The sequence below is a fragment of the Thermobia domestica genome, chromosome 10 (genome assembly GCF_964235325.1).
Source record: "Thermobia domestica chromosome 10, izTheDome1.hap1.1, whole genome shotgun sequence".
Classification (NCBI taxonomy): Eukaryota; Metazoa; Arthropoda; class Insecta; order Zygentoma; family Lepismatidae; genus Thermobia; species Thermobia domestica.
Window position 1 is genome coordinate 169,584,802 of NC_137463.1, and position 17,489 is coordinate 169,602,290.

General features: G+C 32.6%; 1 protein-coding gene and 1 long non-coding RNA gene across 7 annotated transcripts in view; one reads left to right on the forward strand and one right to left on the reverse strand.

The window, feature by feature from the left end:
• Nucleotides 1-14,711, forward strand: part of LOC145662837 (uncharacterized) — a 127,458-nt gene extending 112,747 nt beyond the window's left edge. Inside the window, exons 2-3 of one of the 2 annotated variants that reach the window (XR_014127110.1) lie at nucleotides 111-219; nucleotides 14,517-14,711. This is a non-coding gene — a long non-coding RNA (uncharacterized LOC145662837). Of the gene's footprint in view, nucleotides 1-110; nucleotides 220-13,567; nucleotides 14,407-14,516 lie in introns of those variants that run through there. The other variant, XR_014127109.1, reaches the window with a different exon arrangement.
• Zasp66 (PDZ_signaling and DUF4749 domain-containing protein Zasp66) overlaps nucleotides 1-17,489 on the reverse strand; it is a 177,473-nt gene that overhangs the window by 44,778 nt on the left and 115,206 nt on the right. The gene's annotated exons all lie outside the window — the stretch shown is intronic.

Sequence of the window (17,489 nt, forward strand, 5' to 3'; positions counted from 1 at the left end):
CACGAATAAACATGTCAAAGGAATCACCATAAACTCCACCTAATCATACTATTCGATCCCCTCTTTCTTACCACTTACGTTAATTAACATTGTGTGACTGTATGTTCCAGCCAACACCCTATCCAAAAAATATATAAGAACAAATTACGAAATTCGAGAGGCCACACTCCAACTACCAGCAGCCGAGGTTGATCCTCGAGGAATGTCATCTTATAAACGGTAAATATGTCTTTGACTTTGCTATTGACTAAGTTGCTATAATCGTAACTTCATTTCCCCTAGACAACATTAATCTTATTATGACTCAAGTAATAGATTAAAATTTTTCAGAGCCATGCCTTACAAAATTTCAAGATACAAAGACTAGAAAAGGTGCCACTTTGCATACACATGTATGATCCAGATGCTTTTTAATAATACAAAAGATGAGTTATATCATTGTTTCTACATCTCTTTATTTTATTTAAATTGTGTTCTTCATTTTCTGTTATCGTTTTTTAAATAGTTTGCTTTTATTTTAATAAATAGTTAATACTATTAATCTGAATTTGTTCTGTTCTGTTCTGTTCTGTTCTCTCTAAGCCTTAAAGACCTGAGGTAAATAAATTTTCTTTGAACATCTAAGATCTGAGATTTCTCAGGTTCGTGACTCTTCGGATTGTTTGGGATAACGATTGCGGTCTCCTATTTTATCCCGGATAACCCCAAAAATTGTTTCCTTACTTAAAAATGTTGGATCACCATTGTTAGTTTACTTTCGTGATTGTTCTGTTACAATGCTGTGGGGAGCGATGAGAAAAGTAATTCAGCAAGAAATTGAAAGGAATTGGAAATTACTGAGAAAATATCAATTTGCGACTGCATTCCCATTCATACTTCAAATTTGAGATGTTTTCCCGTGGATCACCGTAATTCACAAATAACTTTCTACATATATTAAAATATAATAATATATAATTATAATTTTCCTAATTAAACGTTCAAATAACGAAAGGTCAGGGTTCGATTTCACTGGTACTTGGATTTATTCTAGTTCTATCTTCTTCAGTGCATATTAAAGATTATTTGGGGCAACTCGAGAGCACAGGCAATCAGGAGTGGTTTTAGGATTTTAATTTTGGGTAGGTCAGCTCTCTTGCTTATGGATACACATACATCTTTGATTGATTAATGACAGTGGGAAATTACTTTTACAGTAGTGATTGATGCTATTTGTTAAATACCGGTAATTATCTACCATTAGTATAAATAGTGGAAATATATTTACTCTTTATTGTATCTTTTAGCGTTTATATATTTTTCACAATTTTTATAAACCCTAAACTACCCTTTCCTACCCGGTCTACCCGCTAAAGCCGCCACTGCAGGCAACTCTAGGGTGGTTCAGATATCACGATATCTCAGTACCGAGATCTCTCAAGTATGAAATCTTGAGTTTATATCGTCCATAACTCCACAATGCCTTTCTCGAATGTGCATTATGTTTACTTTTACTAACGCAAACATTATTCTGTCTTAACCTCTGTTTACAAGCGAAAAAAGGTCGAGACAATATATTTTACTCGCCATACATAGTATTTTTTAAAATTGTATTCTTCATCTACACACTCCTACTGAACCAACATGTATTTGACTTTTAAAAACGTTTATTTTTATCACCGGTATGCCGAATCAAAATTTTAGGAAAATATATTGTTTCGCCTTTTTCCCACTTTCAATATTGGATGTGCGGTTAAGAAGAATTGTTCTGAGTAATTAAGAAAATTGTATGTAATTCTACTTAGTATTTCAATTAATTCCAAAGTCATGGTGAGCCGTGGTGGGTCGTGAAGAAAGAGATCATCTTTAAAATGTGGTTTCAGAGTTTGATCACAAGTCGATGACATGGAACTAGCTCTGTTTCAGTAGATTTTTTAAACATCATTCAATTTACCCTTGAATTATTTTTCCTATTGCTTCCCACCGTGTTCTAATATAGTAGAGTTTCAGAACACAAAAGAACTAACTATACAACAAAGTTTATCAAATTATTAAATATGATTGATAATCTATTTAAATAAATTTCATGTAGAACTACACAATATCTTTATTTCTACGAATGTATCTTTGTTTCTTGGTAATTTGTCTAATAAGTATATTGAAACTGAAATCTTTAATTTGGTGTTTCATGATCTTGTCAAACAATAGTTTGAAACGGTGATTTCATCAAAAACAAAACAGGGACTATGCACAGAATAATTATATGAATAACGTTATGTAGTGTAACGTAGTCAATAATATAGCTGATAATTGCTATTCTCTCTCAGATAATTATTCCGCATGTACGATTCAAGAGTCTACCCGAAATACAAGCACATAGCAAAGAGCTTCTTTACTTTACTTATCTTAGTTTTGTAATGTAGCTATGTATTTTACATTAAATAGAATTCATAACCTAAATTTTGTGCACAGTATATTTGATACTTAAGCCACATACTATATAACAAACTGCACTAAAGTCGAAAATAACTAACATGAGGCACATTGTCGAAATGTATTTGAAATAAACAAATTAATAGGATTCTATATTGCATGTTTTTTTCTGTGTATTACATAAAGAAATATACACGCTGTACAAAAAAGTGTATGTTACTTGAATTTCATCAATAATCTAAAATGTTTTTAAAAAGATAACATTTGTGACGCATTAGTGGATAATTCAAACATTATATTTCTTATTAAAAGCAAATAGGCTATATTTTATCATATTGGTAACACCGTTTCCTCATACATTCATATACTCGTATCCAGTGGGGCTATTCTAATTTTCTAACAACCGGTTATATATATATATGAGAGAGAGATAGTAGATTGATATAATTCTCTAAACTATACTAAGTAGATACAAGAGCTCTTACGTTTTAGAACACAACACCAATTTTACCACTTTGGATTCGAACTAAAAACTGTTTCTATTATATTTCGTAACTGTATTTTCAAACAAAACCGACTTGAAGGAGGAAAACATATATGGTAGAATATACAATAAGGTATTTTATTAGTGAGATTTAGTGCATATAGCTTCAAAGCTTTACCAAAACCAGTCTTTTGTTGTCTGTAAATTTCAAATGTTTATTTTCACTAGTACAAATATGGAGACTCGAAAATAAATAAATAAATAAATAAAAAATAAGACCTGGAAACCTTTTATTAACTTTACTGCGAAACTTTATTCATCGCGACAGATAAATTTCTTGGCGTCAACTCACTCAAATTTCTGTCTGGCTATTGAATTGAAATAATTCAAAGTTGCATGTTTAACACCAATGCAAACGAACGGGAAAAGTACGGAGATGTTTTCACAAATTTGTTTGCATTCTTTCTTTCACTCTTGGTTAGGTCATGCGTACGCATGATTGTGTTTATGTCTGGGTGTAACAAAAGGTTCTGCGAACTAGAAATATTTTAACAACCGGTTCTAGCGGCTGAATAGCACTACTGATCACATCAATTCTTGAATTCATGGATTATATATATATATATATATATATATATATATATATATATATATATATATATATATATATATATATATATATATATATATATATATATACATATATATATATATATATATATATATATATATATATATATATATATATATATATGAATTGTATCCATTATATATATAATCATTATCTACCATTGTTGGCATGTCACTTGCCGCAACTGAGAAGTTTGCTAATCTCTTCCTCTTCATGTACGGTTTCTCTGTTTTGATATCAATATATATTTCTTAAAGTAGCAATGCCTCACACCTCTCTCGTTCAAATAAACACGCCAATCATGTTGTCCAAAATACAAGTAAACTAAGTGTCAAAAAATTTACATGTTCTAGTGAAACAACCCATTACGTTCTAAGCCGTAACATAAAATGTAACAGCTTGTGATGAACGTTAGGTGTAGCTGATTACTCACAGCATGATGTACAAATCCTGTTTACATGTATATGGATGAATCTTAACATCTGTTTAGAAATACAAATTAGTTTTTTTGATATACTTTTACAAGTAATTTCGGTCACATACACATACACGCAGCTTGCCAGATGGAAAATGATCATAGGTCATTAAAATTTTAGGAAGGTGGTCAAGAAAAATCAAAGTAACGATGTAATTAACAAATGAGTTTTAAAGTGGATCATTTATGCAAGTCGAGACCACACCAAGGGGAGTTTTGGAGATCAGAATCATTGAGAAAGTATAAAAGAAAGTTTAATTTTTTCGAGAATACATTCAGAAGAAACATGCTATGAGTTATGAAAGGAACGAGTGTACCTCTGACATTAGCCTACTTGGGATCTGCTGGTAAAAAGTAAGATTAAGATATTACGTTAAAAACTTTCTGCACCATATGAGGATTAAAGACAACTGTTCAATCAAATAAATAGACAATGTAGTACAACCTTCTCTAAACAAGGAAGTTAGGAAATTGGTTGTATCGAAATATTTTTCTAGATGTTTTCCGTTGAAATAGGAAGACAAGTTCCTACCCTTGAATCAACGAGGCCTTGAATACTAATTTTAACTAAAGGAAAAATAAAAGTAAAACATTCTTCGGCAATTTCTAAAATGAACTAAAAAAAATTAGGAAAAGGCCAAAGTCGGTGCAATCAGTGAAACATATTGTTTGTTGAAAGTGCGAAGGACGTGATTTTGAGCTTGACAGCGCTCACGCCTAGCTTCTATTATTATACAGCTTCTCAGAAGGCTCCCTTCACAGTGAGAAATCTAGTAAACACTTGTAAGAAGTTGACCCAGTTCCAAATTTGTAGATCGTTTCTTTAGCCCCTGTAATCGCCAAAACATCGTCTTCCTCTTGTAGTGTATTGAATAACTCATCTGACCTAATTTCATGATTCTAAACCACGTTTCTTGTTACCATTTCATAACATTACTAGCTGAAATGTTCGTTTTTTGCACGATGCGAATAGGTTTATGGTAGGGTGACCAGATTTTTATAATAATAATAATAATAATAATAATAATAATAATAATAATAATAATAATAATAATAATAATAATAATAATAATAATAATAATAGGACACCCGGAAAATTCCCATAATCTGACAGGCTACCTAAGCAAAGTATTTGTTGTATCATCACTAGCATAATACCCGTTCTTCACACGGGAAGAATACGTTTCATTTTGGACGAAAGGTACTAGTGGGGGCTGAATTTGGATTTAAATAGCATCGGAAGTGTCATTATTCATCTCAGCGACACCAAAATCTATGGATTCAACACTAATATCAGTCATTTTCGATGATCTATCTATCTATCTTATATCCGTATATATATATATTGCACCTAAGTTGCACCGTCAGAGTGAAATGATATAACCATCCCAGACCCGAACCTCAAATATGTTGCAATTTGACTGAGATAGGTCGGGTCGGGTGGTTCAAGAGTTATTAAGTGTAAAATATAGTCACTTCCATTTTTATATTGACACAGTTGCACACGTTTCTGCATGTTCTTGAAGACGTTGTGCAGAACATCATGAGTGATGTTCCGAATGTGATGTGTCAGTGCAGCTTGGGGTTCTTGCATGGTGTGCGGATTGCCTTCATAGGCCTTTCCCTTCAACGTACCCCATAGAAAGTAATCCAGTGGAGTGAAGTCGGGTTGGGTTCAAACATGTTACACAATGGAAAATGTGTTACTAATTGACAATCGTATCAGTCATTACTTAGCACACCACAACATGGCACTGCATAGTTAGTTACTTTTTGAACACCCGGTATACTCTATTTTGGCATAAATTTTTAACTACCCTACCCGTTTACGATCAATGTGACAGACCAAAAAAAAAAAACTTTCAGGTAGGTATTATGTTTGAAAGTTAATTTCAAACGGGTAAGTAGTTTTCCGTGATGCGATCTCAAACAACAGACAAAATCAATTCCAATGTGGCGAAAAAATATAGAAATTATCCCTTCAAACTGTAACTTTCGAAAATGCTGGGTCACGTGTCCGCTTACTTATAATGAGGAATTTATATTCAGACTTTTCCTAATTTGAGGGGTTCGTGAGAAACTCTATTTTTCGTAATAATTCTGAACCTCTTGCCTTCATACGATAAGCTCTTTAATCAAGGTGTTTATTGAAACCTAGCACGAAGTATACTGTACACTAAGTATGTTCCAAAATTCACTTCAAAGTTATCAGTCATTTTCCCGTGATGCGATTACAAGCAACAGACAGCGCAGCTTTTAAGGCGCTGTAAAAAATACGAAGTGCTTTTTTCTCCCTAAAGTGGTAATTTTCGAAAACATCCGCTTATTTTTAATGAGGAATATATATGACGAGTTTCATCTCTTCAAGCTTCAGGGATTCATGTGGTACTCTATTCTGGGCAAAACATTTAAATTCACTTTACCTCGCGTAACATAAGTATCTTTTTTAAAAAATCCTGTCTTATTCATTGCTCTGGATAACAAAAGTAGTTTTCTGTTCAAATCTCACATTTCTAGATATACTTTTACGGTCTGAAAGCCAATGACTAAATGACTTTCACTTTTTTTACACAATAGTAGATCATTTCCTATTTTCCTTTCAGGAACGGAATTTTCAAAAATAGTGTGTTCTCTTTTTTCCCCTTATTTTATTAGTTCTGCTTATTTTATTTTAAGGGAAAGTATGTTCCCTTATTTTTAATTAAGGAGTTATACAACGAATTTCACACTTCCAATGTAAGCAATCCTTACAGTAAGTATTTTTTCAATAAATAATGGGATATCTTGATATTATACACATGCCTTTGTCCCCCTTTAAGCCTTTGGAAGCAGAATTATCGGAAACGCTGAAATACATATTCCCTCATAATTATTTAAGAGCTTATATACCGAATATTTCATATATCATTCACAATTAAATATACTATTATCCTACCTAAACAGTATTCCATTATTCAAAGTTTACATCAATCATTAAACATTCAGGTCATTAATTTTAACCCCCGCCCCTTATGAACCTGAAATTTAGACAGTACGGTAGATTTGTGACGTAAGATACCACAAAGAAAGAACTTTTGGAAATTTAACGAGGAAGGGAGCAGGTACAAATTGTGGATAACAATTATTATATTAAGATGTCCATATCTCGGAGCCCCTTAAAGACACGAAATTTGGTTTTCAGACTTTTCATTAAAAATAATTAAGTGGGTTCCAGCATTGTTTGATATTTGACCTAGAAAGGAAGAAAAGAATGGGGAAGAAAAAGGAGTTCCAGTTATTATATGAAGATCTCGGATGAAGATATCGGAATCTCTTACGGTTAGATATGTGAATATGACACTTGGACTTCACATTTAAAATAATTAAACACGCGTTTAGGTGCTTTTTGATATCTGACCTAGAGGGGAGGAAAAGGAGGTTGGAAATTTGATATAAGGTGGGTGAAATCGGGTACCAATTGAGTTCAATTGATTAACAGTTTAGCGCCTCTTTCAGCAGTGAGGCTATATGAGACGTGGACCTACAGCTTAACATGGGATCTGAACCACAGATGCTCGCCAGAAATTGAGTCCGGATCTTCCCCGCCAATATCGCTAGACTAATCGCTTAGCCACGAGGAGCTTACATTGGGTTGTAATTGTTATACGTCCATATGGTATTCGGACTTTAAAATAATTAAACACGCGTTTAAGCGTTTTTTTTTGTTATTTGATCTAGATAGGAAGAAAATCTGGATGAGAGGTTGTTCACTAAGCCATCCATACAATGTGTTCGAATTTCGTGCACGACTTATATTTGACGAATTATAAGTTCTGAAGAATTATATTTGAAAGACGCAGAAGGGAAACGCAAAATATTGCCTGCAGTAACACGTAGAGGCATTTGCTAATAATAATAGGAACTACAAATATACTATGAGTACCATTGCCAGAAATTCCCTTTAGTAAGATGAGACAAATTATATTCCATAAACATGTATGTCAAAAAATGAAGAATTGAAATAAGTCCAGAATTTAAATTTCTCTTAGAGGAGTTGTAATATAAAAATGATAGTACTAAAGTTTTCTTTTTAAATATGATGTATGAAAACTTTTTATTATATCCATAAAAACTTCACTTGGGTCGGAGTGGACCATTTCCGTTAACATTTTGCTTTGGTACTGAGAACTATGAACGTTTCAAATATGAGAATGAATTTCTGGAAAGACAGACATTTCTTTCCAGATTTGAGTGTGCTTTAGTTTTATAATATCTTTATGTAACTTATGATGCTGCTAAATACAGTATGAGCTCTGACAGAGGAAAACCATATGTTGGAGTACTCCAAACGAAGTTTCGAGAAGATGTCTATTTGATTTTATCTTGTCGGGAAAGAAAGTGGAGGCATTTTTTCCATTCCAACAACACTGCTTATAGGTACGTGTATTAACGACTCAAACTAATTTATATGATGGGAAACTGATAAATCTTCAATTAATAAAACTAGTGTATCCAGTTAAATGCCATTAGTTCTAGACTATATATTAATATAATTGAGTCATCATGTACTTTGTGAGATAAATGCTTACGTAAGTTTTCTTGTGTCCTTTCTTTCTTTTGACTGGTCTCCCATAGTCTGAAGAGCGTAACAGCAGGAAGTTAATATTTCATTTAACTAAATATTTTTCTTAGCGGGATTGCAGGCAAACCCTAAGTTGAAATTCCACACATGGGGGTACGGAATGTTTCCTATGTTCCCCTAGCTAGAAGATGAGCAAATGATCTCATTGAGTGAAATGGCAACAGTTTGTTCCGTTGGTATTTCATCCGACGTAGCTACCGCGCGTTCATTAGCTGTCATGATACATTGCTACTGTTATATTTTTTCAGTCACATTTCAAATGTAAGAATATGTACTGTAACCGAAAGATAAGCGTTTGCCTCACACTTATGAGTGGTATTCCGTCAGTGTCAAGGAACATATATCTCCAGACCTGTACCAAACCAGTCTCTCATTCTTTCTGGAATATATTAGGAATGATCATAATGTTCATACCAGGCTTTCACATAAAGAGGCGTAATGCTAAACTTCTCTAATTCTTCAAATGTCTTTCAGGTTTACATACGTAGTGAAAGACATCTGATGTATTATCATCGGACGTCCTAGAGACACAAATGCAAAGTGGCTCCATCCGTGCAGAAAGAATAGGTTCGTATGGAGATTTATTTCTTTTACTTGAAGGGAAAGAAAATCAAAGATGCTCATGAAGAGAATGTACGAAAATATGAGACAGTGGAAAAGTGGGTGAGATTTTTAAATATCCACAAACAAGTATCGAAGACAAACTGTGAAGTAGCAGGCTGTCATTCAGTGAGGATCCAAGCAATTGTTGCTGTAGTAAACAAGTGAAAGTCTAGTGTGCTTGCAGATCGCTATAGCACTATCAAAGGATTCATGCAAAAAGTCAAAATCAATCATAGGCTCATTCACAAAAAAAGAAAAAGTGTTCGCTCGATGGAGCCCAAGTTTATTCGCACCCTACCAAAGAGAGCTGAGCCGTGACAGTTTTCGAGAAAGGTTGATACTATACCAGGCCGATTTCTTTCCACGGATAATCATCATAGATGAACTACGACCCACAAATAAAAATAATGGAAACACTTTTAAGCTCTTCCAAATAAAGCAAAAATGAAACAGTCATCTGGGAAAGTGATACTCAGTTTTCCTGGACTACTGCAGTATTATCAGGACTGAGTATATCCACCAAAGACAAACTACTACCGGGGAATAAGCTAATACGTAATATATTGCAGGATATCAACAAAGAGAAGCGTTGGTCTTTCTAGCACATTAGACGTATGATTTCTAAAAAAAAAAAAAAAAAAAAAAAAAAAAAAAAAAAAAAAAAAGGAAAAGGAAAAGGAAAAGGAAAAGAAAAAATAAAATCTTTTAGTTTAATGTACCAGGATTATGTCCTTTGGCCTAAGGGAGACAGAAGGAGAGTGATTGGTGGTAGAAGAATTGGTGGAATGACAATGCGGGAGGAAATGGAAATACCGAACAAAGCTCACAGATATGATGCTGTCCACCACAAACTTAGTTGAGAACGAACTAGGGACCCCACGCACTAGAGCTAAGCGCTCTAGCACTCACCCATCGTGCCTCTGTGATTTCTGAGATGGAACGTTTTTTGGTGCCCCAACTGCCGACTTCTAAAATCAAGATATCCGGATGGTGATCTATCACTGAAAATATGTGGCATTGGTGGTGATTATATGAAGAAGAACAAAACATATTACTATTCCGTTCCTTCTTGATGGTAGTACGAACTTTATATCTTTCCATCACATTAATAAATATTATTAAACAAAAGTAACTAAAATAGAGATTCAAGTAAAATAATTTAAGTTTTGAAATTAGTTTTTACAGCAGGAAAATCCATATAAAAACTTAAGTTTCTGTTAATATGGCCAAAGTCTAATTCTTTTATGTTTTAAATTATTTTAACATATAAAGAATAATGTTTTTACTTGCTTCTAGCTTTAGCAAATCTGTGAATCACTCAAAACTACATCTATGTGTATTTTCATCAATATCTTCAATATTCGTTCGCTTCGATTTCTTACGGAAATAGCTATTCATGATGATTACAATTAGACAACGTGTAATACATTTGCTAAATAAAGTACAAGTTAAAATAAAAAAATAATTGTATAAAAGCTTCAAATATATTTGTTATCTACGAGTAAATTATAGTTTAATTAAATTTAAAAATATTAATTAATTTATTTTTTGTTCAGCAAATTGTGCAGATACATTCTGCAAGGCTAGTTTATACTGGAATAGAAACAATTAACAACAATAACAACCAGCAATTAGCTGCTGCTATCAAACATCTGCTCAGCTCTATCTTAAGTTAATATGATTTTTACAAGAAACTATTTTAATTTTATTAATATTAATATTCGTTTTTATGGCTTTTGAGTAACTCAAAGGCAAGCAATATGTTTCATATGCACTATCTCTGGATACAAGATTGCCTATTATTATTATTATTATTATTATTATTATTATTATTATTATTATTATTATTATTATTATTATTATTATTATTATTATTATTATTATTATTATTATTGTTCGAATTCTGCACTAAATTTAGCTCTTATGAAAGAAAGGAACTAAACTATAAACTATGAACTAAGCTATAAATGCGTTCGGAAAACTTCTAATCCACCCAGACGTTCAAAATGACATACAAATCTACACCCATATAAAAATAAAACTTTATATTTGCTTAATGAAGAACTCATTTAAAAAAGACATATTGAAGTCAATAGATCTAAACAGTCAACATCCATTTCCAAATTTTGCAGTTATATTAAAAAGAGAATCATTATTTACATCTCTTCGATGCCTTGTCGTTCTGCAACCAACACAACACAATGACAATAGCAGTTGCAGGAGGCGAAGGGGCAAATTTGAGTTAATCATTACAACAATAGCTTATAAAAGATTGTTGTCAGTCCGTCCGAGACGTAGAACGTTACATCTTGAACGTAATGAATTTTTAATTCTGTTTTCTGCAATAGATATCTAGAGCGATTATCTCGGCCTGTTTCTTTAATGGAGTAAATCCGTTAGAATTTTAACGGGTAACAGCGATTTTAACGGTTATCTTTATAGCTCATATCCCATACATGTAATAAGTGGTATAACTACAGGATGCATGGACTGACAAATGTTCAGGAACCCACAAACAAAGAGGTTCATCCATGACTTGTATTGTTTTTATTAATTTTTAATAGAAATTATGAGGGATTAAACATATGCTGTTCATTTGTATAACTGTCAATGAATGCCATTCTTAAATCTTAAGATTTTGCCGTAACGAACTCGTGTGATTTTTGCACTAAATTTTGAATAGTAGATTGACACTTAGTTTATGAGATCTCTAAAATGACAACAACGAATGAACTAGCTTCTCTTCCTTTAATCCAGTTTTTTGGAAGTCTGTATAGCTTTCATGTTGTTTCATGCTCTCGGTACCATCTTTTTCACTCTACCGCCGTGTTGGCGATCAGAAAATTTTCAAAATTGCAATCCAAATAAGAGTGTTGATGTCATGCAACTCTTGCCGGATTGTCGTTCTAAAAGTCCTTCTAGATGCTGATCGAGTTTCAGTCAGTTGTGTAGTATTAGTTCAACGTTTCCTTGTAACAATCTTCAGTGCTCGACGATCCCTCTCATCTAGGATCCATGATGTAGTCATCTTCTTTAATTACGTCTTGCTACGAGCTTCCTACGTCTTCATCTTGGACAATGTTGTTTTCGATACCCTAGCATTTTCATGATGGAGGAAACAACACTATCGAAACAAAACTTCCGTTTCTGAAAAGCAGAGGTCTCCATTTTCCATCTTGCATACAATAAATCGTGCTATACTGGTTCCCATAGTAGCCACTAGCATCCAACACAACACTAACAAAAATACAGTCACACTTCACTACCTAGCAAAGATTACATAGTTGCAGTAAATAGGTATCCCATTATTTTGGTAACTATAATATATTATGTATACGTCTGTGTATATACAGTTGGTACTAATATTCAATTCCTAGCAAGCTAACAAATAAGTAGTTTTCTTGATAAAACGGACGAAGTAAGTCAAATTGTTTCGAATTAGTGATGCATTTTGATTTCTCTAAAATATAATTAATAACTAATCGCTGTAACTTAACCTAGAGGATGAATGCGTAAATTTTATCTTTCCCATTATATACTTATGCGCTCCAATAGACCTAGAGAAACGACATTTGGAGTTGATACTGATAAAAGTTAGTAAGAGTAGTACATATTCATATTTTTAATAATTATATTTAAGGAAATATAATTACGATTGGTTAACAAATAATCTATATAGACTTTGCTAAAGCCTTCCCTAGTAATCATGGTAGGTTGGTTTCCAAACTCAATAAATTTAGAACAGAGGAGAACCATACAGGAAATGTTATTTTTATGGAAACTATTTCAAAATAATATGGATTGATGGACCAATTGAATGAATTTACAATTAAAGTTCCAACGAATATAACCTGACCAATATATATATAAATTGTAACAGACCTGCACGAATGCTATACGAAAATCATTAGTATGGAAACTAAGTGCAACTTAAAATAAGTTAGTGAAAGCTATGATTGAACTGGATATCGATGTTAAGAGCAAAACAAAATTCAAAGTGAATATATGTAATTGTATTGTATTACATTATTGAGAAATTCGTATGTGGTAAACACTTAGAAAATGTTTAAATAATAACATAATAAATTAAGTGATCCAATGCTACTGACACTCTAATAGAATTCTTCAACCTGTTGTGTCTTGAAATAAATAAATAAACTTTAGGGAATAAATTTTTACGATGTATTGCCACAAAGAATATGTGGTTGCTTCACTATAAATAAAGACCACTCATTTATCCATACTGGCATTGTATTAATTACAGAATAGACTGTATACTGCAACATGTATAATTTCGGAGCATTTTATTTTACTTATTTCGAGTTTAATCTTTCTTTTCAGAACAGAGATTATATGAGGCATAGGCCTAAATTACTTAAGGTTCGGATCTATCTGGAATCTAACTCAGATCTCCTAGAATTTAACCCAAGTCTCCGTACGGAAGGCGCTCGTAATCACCAATGGTCCCGAGGGAGTAATTTCAATATTAAATATTACTACAAAATCACGTTCTGGTTGTCGAATGGAACGAAGATTTTTAATTTATTGTACGAATGACTTAGGCTGAGCTAATGAGTAATCAGACATGTAGTACAAACATCTTTCTTCTGTGTGGTTCTGTATTCAATTCGTATTTTATCGCTATCTACATTATTCTATAACAATGGCCCCAACTGAAAGGGGGAGGAGGAAAGGGCCTGAAGAATTAGCAAAGGGGAGCGCAACCTACTGACAGATATAAACTGTGAAATCTATGTATGCATCTAAAATTGAAATGTAAAAAGTGTTTGGCGGCTAACTCTTCTAGACCGCTTTGCCGATTTTGATGCTTTTAGTTTATATGGTTTATGTGTATGGTTTATGTTATTTAATGTATATTTCTATGCGATTATAATGTGTTTGTTTATAATTACATTTAATTTTGTGTGCTGCAAATTGTAGTTGGATATATTGTCTGTTATTTCCTAATTCAATAAATAAATTTATTATTGTTGACATTTTGAGAACTCGTGTTCTATAGAATTTAATTATGATGCAAAATTAAATAAATTGATGAATAAAATATTATTAATTTTCTAATGTTGACCTCTAAAGTTCATAAAATTGTACAACTCAATTGTTAACTCTTTGTAATTAAATGACGAAAAGGTATGACATTGTTTCGTGATCCTTTTCTATCAAAAGGCATTGCTTTCAAGGTCAATGACTGAAAAGGTTCTTTTCAATGTCCTAGTGAACGAATAAAGGACTATCAGCTGACTTTTTGATGTTCTTTTTCCATTCCTTATAGACCTTGATGGAGGAAGAAGCAACGTATTTCGGCCGGGAGTCATGTGCACTACCTGTCAACACAGCTCCGTTTGCCAAATACAACAGATCTCACCTGCGATTCCTTTGCTGACGTTCTTGAACGTGAGTGGTATGACTTTTGGTCACATGCCAATGTTCTTGAAAGAAAAATGTGATGGTATATATATATATGACATCTCACGTACCTTGAAAACATAAACCCGTATATAATTGACTCAAATAAATCATACTTTGAACCAGCAGATTTGAATCGAATTTTGAACAGATTACTAAAGAGTATGATGTTAAATATTAGAATGGAAAACACTTCACTTTTACGAATTATGTCAACATCTACATGACTTGAATCATACTATATAAGAAAAAGTGCCAAATAATGGAACGTCATCAATGAGATAGGGTCTGAAATATAGTGAATTCAATGCACAAGGGAATCAATTTTTTTTTTTTATTTGTCATTTTGGATACATTTCGTCTTTAAGATTTCTATCTAAAACTCATTTCAGAGCTTAAAAGATTCATGTCCAGATTAGGGATGGCCATTTCCGGAAAAAGAGTTTTCCGGTTTCCGGAAATCACATTTTCCGTTTTCCGTTTTCCGGAAAATTTTCCGTCTTTCGCTTTTCCGGAAAATTTTCCGTCTTCCGCTTTTCCAGAAAATTTTCCGTCTTCCGTTTTCCGGAAAATTTTCCGTCTTCCGTTTTCAATTTTCCGGTTTCCGGAAAAAATATTTCCCGTTTTTCCGGAAAATGTGACCATCCCTAGTCCAGACATTGTATATAACTCTTACAATGCTAACAAAAACAGTGATAACTTTTCCATGTTCTTAAGTACCGTACAAACCTTATGTCTCTTTTTGCCACAACTTTGGTAACTGAACTTGGTTCCCTTGTGCTCTGTACGCTCCATTTGTTCTTATATGTGACACGAGTAATTGTATCTACTTTCTAGGTAAAGGTTTATTTCTATAACAGAAGGTAAGGAATTTAAATAATATAAGTAGAACATTTCAATAAATCCAGCAGGAATGGAAATGGGAATGAGAAAGAAGATTCAATTCTTGCCTTATTTAAATAACGATCTTATGCAGATAAAATTGAAGAAAGCTATAAGCGTTCCTGCTTTCATCATAAGAAGTATTGATGCACAATAAATAAATACACAAATAAAATGAAATCAGCACTCCATTTGCACCCATTGCCATGCCTAGATCAAAATCACAAAGTGCAATGGGGAGAGTTTCAAAGACTCCAGAGAGAGTCAAACAAAAATCAGTTAGAATCACTACAAATTCTAGAACCTTATGGACAAACAATTTAAAACTGTGATAAGAACAAATTGTACACATTTTGGCAAACGAAGTTATGTACTGAAAATTAAGTACATGAACACATTGCATAACGTGGTTTTGAGCCAGGTGGGTTTTGTTCTAATGTGTTTTTTTTTTATTAGTTTTTACAAATAAGTTCGAGTTGGCAATAGGTATGGCAATTTAAGTGTTTAAAAATAACCAAACAAAAGTCGAACAAATGAGTACACATGTATAGATCGAAATACTTTATAATTTGATCGAAGTATCCATTGATTTGTAATATGACGATATTAACAACAATTGAAGAATAGAATAGACAAGATGGCTCAGTGATAGAGCACCCAGCTTTCGAGCAAGAGGTGCATAGTTCGATCCCAGGCCATTCAAGTTTCTGATGGACAACACTATGTTTCTTTTTTCTTTTTTTGGCGCTATTCCCTTTACTTCTACATTACCAATCCATCAACTCAATTTATAATATTTCATTATAATTAATCACTTTTCTTCTTTCAACGTACAGGACATAAGACTGGTGGGTACATCTGAAAGTTTTTTTTATTTACAATTGAAGAAATACGCTGATGAAGTTGGCTTCAGTATACAATGTTATTACAACTTCCACGGCTAAAAGGTTTTATGAATTATTTACATTATATTTTTATATGTTAATTTTTTATCCTATATTTTTGTAATAAACAAATTTAATTAAAGTCCATTATTAGTAGATTTTAACAACAGTTTTTCATAGCACAGACATTTTTTCTTAGATCAAATTAGCTGCTTTATGTACCGGTAAGTATTCATACACTTGCAAAGGTAAAGAAGAATGCATCAATTTCGTTTTCATACAGTTATCATATGCCAGCATTTATAAAAATTTTCGTCGGCACATTATCTGAAACTTCCTGACTTGTACACATTTTGTAATCTCAAATGTATTGTCTATATAATTTCAGACGTTTCACATGTATGTACAGATAAATTTAAATATCCATATAAAAAGGAAGAATTGTCGAAAAAGATTAGATCTACTGAAAAATATGAATAGACAGAGCCAATATCATGCTGTGTAAGTACTTTCTTTTAATTATCTTTCATACATTTCAATATATTTTCCCCTAATGTTCTAAAAGCAAACTTAAAAGTAAAAAATAAAACGCATTCTCCCATGATTATATGATTAGTATACGAATCTTTGACGGGGGAGCCCCAGGTCCGATTCTCATTACTATGAGAGCTGATGGGGTTTAGATCCCAAGTTAAGTTGCAGAACCACGTCTCATATAGCCTCGCTGTTGAAAGGAACGCTTATCTCTAATCTAACCTAATTTAAAAGATAAAATTTATCATTCTTATGTCGAAAGTTAATGCTTATATGATAAGTTAGCCAGGTGGTAGTGTGTCCACATTTTGACATTTAAGAGTGTGATAACTAGTTTTACATATTAAAATTACTTTGTAACGTACATCTAAATTAAGATATTGGTTTCAATCTATCATTACTTGATTTTACCCATGTTAATGTGCAAATGTAATCAATAATTTACTCTCTGCATTCAAATGATTTTTTTTTTTAGTTTGACGTCTCGTGGTTATGCTTATGTCCTTTAGACTACAGGTGACTGAAGATTAATAAAAGTG